A 7,986-nucleotide genomic window follows, 5' to 3' on the forward strand; every position below is an offset into this window, starting at 1 on the left:
TGCACCAACATTTGTTTGAAGGAAGAAGCAGTACTAGCCCTGTTATCAGTTATCACTTCAGAGGCAGGATGTGTTGGAGAGTGCATTTGTCAACCATGAAAAGTTGTCAGCCATGAACACCATTGTGGTGATGTGTTTAATGTATAGAAATACATAGTAATTTTTATAAGATAATGGCAAATAAATAAAGTGACATAAGTATAAAGTGTATATTCCATCCTCCCAGAACACCATCTAGCCCTGACAGGAGAGGACCCATCTGTCTGAGCACTGAGTTAGCTGCTCCTTTACCTTGCTAAGTAGTGCAGGTGCCACTAGATGGCTGTCAGACAGAAGGTGTGAGACCCTTGGGAGAGCGTCAAGGGCAGACCAGGATTCACTGCAGGGCCTTTACGAAGTGTTTTTGAGGTGGGGTCATAAGGATCAGACAGTTTTTTGAGGGGGGAAGAGAAAAACTTAATCATGGTGAATTGTCTTTGTATGATTCAAGTGATCACTGTTAATGGACTGGTGTTTTGTCTTGGAGAGCAACGTTGAGAGGTGGGGGGCTCGTCATCTGCTGTGGGGTTTCGTAGGCTGGAGGCATCGCTGAGCCACCAGTGTCAGGTTAGGTGAAATCTGGTTTGGTAGTTCACATGTTGGAGAGAGATACCAGAGACAAAAAGAGCCAAATCACTGGAGCATTTTCCTTTTTTCAACTTAGAGTTGTAATTTGTATAACAGCGTTAGAAGTGTATCTTAAAGCTGCTTTGTGATAATACAAAGTGTTTGTCTCAGAAGGCAGTAACAAAATAGAGATGATGTTAAATAAGAAGGGGACCAGGACAGTGAGTTGTCTGTGGGGGTCTTGTTTGTCTCTTAATCTGAGGCTCAGATCTGGCTGGAACGCAGCCCCCTGAAGAGTGAGCACATCATCTGTCTGTGTGCTTCACTTCCTTGATGAACTGGAAGAGTGGGAGAAAATTCTGAACACTGATGTCTTAATATTGGCTTGACACCAAAGTGGTGTTCTTGCAGATTTATTACACTCATCTGGACACTTGGTGCATATGTTGATATGACACTTCCTCAATAATTTTCTTCAGCCAGAAAAAATACAGCAAGTGACTGTATTGGGAGGGAGGCCAATGCAATGTTATGGAGATACATTTAACTCCTCAGATGTGCAACTGCAAGTCACAGCTGGGGGAGATGTTAGCTTAAAAACTGTCTGCTGTGGCACGATGTATTTACTGATCCTCCTAAAGCTTATGAATAAAAAATGGATTGTGTTCGTGCAGCACAAAAGGCATGAATGGAAAGAAAGACAGAGGAAACTAGATCTGTGTCAACCAGTGAGCTATGGAAATTGGAGTCATTACTTACAGGCAAGTGCACAGGCTTCCAGAGGAAAAATCTCCATTGGTACTTGTTCCCCTAGACCTATGTCCCTGCTATCTCATGAGACCCAGTCATGCAAATACAGCTACTTGGGACAATTCCCATGCATAAATTTTGGCAGGGTTAAACACAGTCTTCAGCTTAGAAGCCACTTGACTTTCCTCTCCCAAGATGTGGTAGGTAAACTTCCAAAATTAATATAAGCTTGATTATTCAGCAGAAAAGCAGTTAGGAGAAACGAGTGCTATTGCTGTCTTACTGTGCTTAGGGTGCTCCAAGACTTTTTGGCTAGTTGTCCTTACTCTCTGCATCAAAGGAAAGAATCACATAAATATTGTCAGTCCTCACTGCTGCTTTTTAGCCAAAGTTGGGCAAGCAAACAGCTATGACTGTGCCAGCTTCTCTCTCAAATGAGCATGCCCTTAAGGAGCAGGTTCAGCACCCCCTTGTAGTTATAATTGGAGTGTATTCTCTCCCACGCACAGGAACACAAGTGTCTAACAGTGGTTTACAGGTTGGGATATTCTTTGCCATTAGAAACCCTTTGGTGAACCCTCTTCTCTCTGTTGGAAAGGGGATGAATCAAGAATTGCATCCCTTTTCTTTCAGTTTCCCACCCAGATTCAGCCACGCTGGAAATTTTTGAAGGCCTTATGAAACTCCCTTCCTTTTGGAAATGTGAGTGTTGAGGAGAGTTCAGTGTAGCCATTTCAGAGTGCATGGTCAGGGTTTTTAGGAAGATCAAGTTATACATAAAACTACAGCACACAGTGGTAGGAGTACAGATAAGAATGAAAATAAAAGGCTTGTGTTTGTGACTGGGTTTGCAGTTGTCAGCAGGTTGCAGGGATCACAGTCCAACAAAACTTGTGAAGCCTGAGGTGTTGATCATGGTTGGTGGTAAAAGGAAGTTTGATCTTTTTCTTCAGCTTTCTGATTGACTCTCTTTACATTGCAGAATCACTTGATGAAGGGAGAGAATGACAGTGAACATACTGCAGCAATGTAGAAGTGCTTACAGCCTTATTCTCTGCTGTGGTAAGTTGGAATAAGTCTATGGGTTTTAAGAGTGGTACTAGGCTGCTTTTCTTTTTTTCTTTGGTTATCCCAAGCTAAGATACAGAAGCAGGCAGTGTGAAACATAATGATCTTTTCTGAAACCAGTCAGAATCTGTGTTATTTCAATGAAGTAAAATATAGTCAACTATAAAATTTAACTACCTTTAGTTAAGTTACTGTTCAGTTGCACTTCCTAGTTTTCAGTGTACTGAGTGATTCAAATTCTCTAGACTTTCACAAAGCCACAGGCACTCAGCAGCTCGCAGGAGTTATCCAACAATCTGCAGAAATGGGCCTCTAATTTGCTGTTATTTCAACAGACAGAGATTAAAGACCAGCAAACCTATGCTGATGACATATTTTGCTCTTTTGGGAGATAATTTGAAATTGATTTATCTTTTGTTCTGTGTGCTGTTCCCTCCAATATTCTTGCTCTTGAAATTCTGTAGACAAAATGCAGTTTTAAATTCTGTTAGAGCATTTCACAGTCTCTGAATCACTTATGACATAAATCTATTTGACCTTCAATTTTCCTTAGGTATCTTTGTATCATTATGAAATTAGATTAATTTGTTTTAGCATGTGGGCTTACACCTTAATGAGCTGATAACATTATCTTTATCAACTCTGGAAATGACTGTACTAAATCCTGCAAGTGCCATTCAAGGTATGAACTTGTGTCTCAGACTTTGAATTACAAGTAGAGCTGGCTTCAACCTATGTGGTTTCAGTCTCTCTTTCCTAAAAATATCCTGTAAAAAAACATAGTAATTGTGCCATATGAGTCTATTCATCTGTCTTTGCTGGACTGTGTAATATTTTTTTTAATCACAAGTAGCTCATAGATCTTTTTGTCTCTCTGAAGCTTTGAAATTTCCTGGAGCTTGTTGTCTTTGAGCTGAGATGATTTTTGTGAAATTCTCATATAGAAGTCTCTCAAAATTAGAACAGCTCTAACTAATTTGGTGTGGAACTAGGCAATTAGGAAAGTTTCAGAATAGCTAGGTAAAACATCAGACTAATGAAAACTTAGATAATTTAGAGAAGTAGATCCTCATAATGTTTTATGGTTGTTACCTGCTTTGTTGTTCCGGTGAAGGTATTTCAAAGATTTGCAAGTGATATCTCAAAGTTTTAATGGATATTTTCTTAAAGGACAGTGTAAGACACTTAAAGGGTGGTATAAGACCTATTTGAAGGATATAATATCACTTTGTTTTATTAGTATTCTCTGTTTAAGTGCAATGCAATTATCTTTAGCATTTGTCACGTGGTACCTTTAAGTTTATGAAATTTTAATAAGAAAATTCTTTAATGAGAGGGCTTTTTGTATAGCAAAGGAGTAATTCCTGATGTGGGCTTACAGAAGGGGCAGGCGAAAACAAAAGAAGCCCTGGAACTAGGAAGGTACTTGATCTGTGTCCTGTCTGTGTGGGAAGCGATGGGGGCCTGCATGTGGAGTTAAAGGCAAATGGTGGAACATCAGCAAATGATCATGCTGTTTGTCTGAAAGTGAGACCTCATTGGATTCTCACAGAGGCATTGTGAGGGCTTCATTGCCCTGCAAGGTCAAGATAAATTGTACCTCATCTGCTTTTACTTTAGGTGGAAGAAAAATTCTGTATCACTCCATTTGTTCTTACCGAGAACAGTCGCAGTTTCTTGAAAGCTAATGAAAGGAAATTATTTTGAACAAGCTGAGACAAAACCCTGTTGATTTGTAGTTAGTGTCTAACTGACTAATATTTGGCTGAATGCTAGAACTGGCAATCATGAAGTTTTGGAAGATATTATGACTTTATTATATGCATGTATGGAATTCTATGGTAATACATTAAGTCCTAAAGGATTTTTTTTAAACAGAATTTTCAGATATCAAGCAGTAGACCTTTTCATTTAAGATTTAAAATTTTAAGTGTTGTTTCAGGGTGATTAAGTTTTATTACTTAGTTATGAATCTTATTACTGGTGATATAACAGACTAACTTTCAGAAGAGAAACGCCCAAAGGTGGTTCTACAGCACTTTTAGACATATGCTTGATTTTTACAACTGGTGTAGTTATGGCAGGTATCAAGTATGGAAATAATGAAATCCAAGATGGATTTTTATCCCTCTTGCTGAATCTACTGTAATATTCTGTCAAAAGTGCTCCTTAAAAACTCGGTGGTGATGATCCAAGCCTACAATTTTTACATTAGTTGTTTCCTTGGTACTATTCTGAATGCAGATCTCTCTTATAGTAAAGTTGCTTTGAGATGGATTCTTTTCACCTCTGTGTGAACTTTTCATGGTGATCAGATACGGGCATAAGGGAACTAGTGGAACACTAAGCTTTGGGGAAAACAAGTTTTTTTGAGAACTAGCTTAAAATGGTAAAGACAGGAGCACAGGGGGAAGGGAAACACTTTAGTTAATTCTCTTCTTCATCTTTTCCTTGTTAACATATTTTTAGTCATCCAGAAAACACAATTAGAGTAACCTAGAGTACTGGGTTTCATCCTGATATTGCGTATCAAGAACTTCACGTTCCTAACAAGATCTGCATCCCATATGCAACAATCAGTTTTCCCAAACTAGTTGAGGAGTTCTGCAGGCTTTGTCTGAGCTGAATGTTGGTGTCCTTTAAGGAAAGTGGAGTATTCAGCTCAGTCTGTGCTTTGTCTGCTGGAAAAATTCAGTTTAATGCCCCACGTCAGAGGCCAGTAGAGAATCCACTGTGCATATTGTGTACCTGATATATTCACAACCTTATCCTGTTTCTTAAGACTTTGCCAGGTGGTGTGCCATGGTTAGGACTCAGAAGTAGTGAAAGCCCCATTTAGCTCAGATAAGCCATTGCTACAGAAGCAAAAGAGTTCACAGGAACAAATCTAATACTTTCAGTAAAGGGTGCTAGAATATGTAGCATTTTACCATGCATAAACCATATTCCATTTATGAAACATGAGTATTATTAGCCTTTTATCAGTTTTAACATGTGGCTAATTATTTATTTATTGTAGAAGTAAAAACTTTCTAATGGTCCTTCAGGGAATATGCTGTGCTTTCAATTTCCTTGACCCTCTAGGTTTTCATCATTATTTATGGATTACTGCAATGTATTAAAACAATTTTCTGAACAAAAAAAGGGGGGGAAAAAGTCTTTAATTATGAATAAAAATCAGAGGGGGCATGCTGAGTGTAATTTCTGTCAACAGATATGCTTAATTGTGCAAAATAACTGCAGAATACTCTCTGGGTATGTTTGAAATAAAAATATTGACTGATACAAGTTTTGACTAGTTCTGCTACAATTTATGGATCTGCAGTACACTTTGAATTCTTTTGTAATTTACCCCTAAAATAATGTACTATTCCTGCCAATGAATTTATGTGACTTAAATAATAAACCTGGTAACTTTTTGTTATGTTATGAATATTAGTGACTGGATGCAAACTTCAGGTTGACAAAGACAGATGAAAAGCAAATTTCGGGAGATCTAACAGTAGGTGGAAATAATAAAATGCTGAGTCTATGAAACTAATGGGAGTTCATTACTGAAATATGTCCATCTCATGTAATGCTTCTCTACCAGAGGAAATGATGAAAGTCAAAGAGGAGAAACAGCTGGACAATAGCTGAGGTAGAAGGACTGCAGTGAGAATTAAAAACAATCTGCAGAATCCCTGAAGCAACAAGAGTTATGTCAAAGCAAAGGTCTTAGCCCTCAGTGCAACTTCAACATTGTAGAAAATTTGCATTTAGTCCATGATCAAAACCCATTCACTGTGTTTTGGTTCCAAGTCAGACCAGCAGTTGGAAGGGTCTCTGCCACACTGTCTGTCCGTAGCTGGTTTGCAGAGCAAGGTATCTATTATCTTCCCCAAACAAAGCAGAATGGTGGGGAGTTTTGTGGCTCCCTTCATTATACAGTAGGAGTTGTTACTATGTCAGAGTAGCAGTTAGAAGCTTAAAAAGGGATGTAATGCATTGGTGAAAGCTGAGCAACGTGACTTTCCCTGGATAATGGGTGCTGTTTCTCTGCTGCTTTTAGGATTTAGATTTAGGGAAAAGGCTTTGTACTGAGAGAAGCTAGATGCCAGGCACCTAAACTGCTCTTTTAATTAAGTCTGGTTATGAAATGATACGATCTTGGCAACAACAATATCTGCTAATTGTAACTGCTTGTTCTGAGTTTGTTACTCAGTTGAGTTACACAGGAACTAAATGTTCCTTCCAGCATATTTTTTTCCCTCCCTAGTAACAAATGAATCACGAAGGACATTTTCTATGAAAGCTGGTGCAGCCGAGAGCCGGCTATAAGAAGAGATTAAGTTGGAAACAGAAATATATGTTATGGTCCTGATTCTGCTGGAAGTAGAAGCACTTACTTCACTGTTAAACATTGGTGATGCTTTTGTTTGGTTTATCTCCATGTTTCAGAAGACTCTTTGTGTAAATTCTTCCAAAACACAATCCAACTTAGATGCTTGACTGAGTCAAGGTTTGGATTGCTGTGAATTTGGACGTATGTTATGTCCACAACCTCACCTACATCACAGAACCTGTTGGAGATTAAGCTGTTATAAGTACTTGGATAGTAAAAGCCCCAATATTTTTCTAGCTATCTACACGATTAGAACAAGGGGACTGGGCTAATGTTCTGTGGAACCGTGTTGAACTAACTCCTGAACTAGCAAGAAAACTGTTAATTAGAAAAAGCAAATCAGTTGCACTACCTAATTGTTTATATTTCCAAAGTGTGTGTTGGGTGGGGAGAAATGTCTTTTGAAACATGGCTAATCTGCATCAGGATGCATGCTCTAGCAGGCATCAGTCAACAGGGAGCAAGAACTGTGTTTGGCTTTGACAGACCAGAGAGGCAGAAGTAGACTGTGCTGGGTATTGTGGCAGTGTACAATTGTTTTGTAAGAAACTGGAATAACTGTGAAGAAATACAGACTCTCCCAGAGAAATGCAGGTGGCATCACCATGCATAGGAAGACCCTGGAGGGGTCTGAGTCGAGGTTGGATTTTGTCTGGTTTACTATCTAAGTAGTCCTACTGTTAGAGAATTGCTGGCAAAAAATAAATGCTAATTGTGGAAAAAATGAAATAATAAAAATCAGATGTACCTATGCATAAGCCAGCAGGAATGCCACCCTCTATGTGGCAAATACAAATGCTTGTCATCTAGTGTCGACTTGTTCCAGTTGTGTTGGGACATCCCATCTATAATCCATTACAGTTACTCTGGTTTACATCACAGGGTCAATAGCAAGATAAACCCAAGAGATTAATTTGAGTCACGTGATCCAAATTGTGCCAGCAACTGTGCTTTTCTGTACTTAAGCTGTGCAACGCATTGAGGATAGTATCTAAAAGCCACAATTCCCAAATGCCTGCCTGAAGTTGTGTAACTGCAGGTGACTGTGTGTGTGTGTCCACGTGGGAGATGGGTCACAACGCCTGGAAGTACCCCTTGGGTTTCAGACTGCACCGTACTGGGCAACAGTGGTGCCTGCTGAAAACTGGAACTGAATGGTCATTTCTCTGAGCTTTGCC

The sequence above is a fragment of the Tyto alba genome, unplaced genomic scaffold (genome assembly GCF_018691265.1).
Source record: "Tyto alba isolate M040663 unplaced genomic scaffold, T.alba_DEE_v4.0 Super-Scaffold_26, whole genome shotgun sequence".
NCBI classification, from domain to species: domain Eukaryota; kingdom Metazoa; phylum Chordata; class Aves; order Strigiformes; family Tytonidae; genus Tyto; species Tyto alba.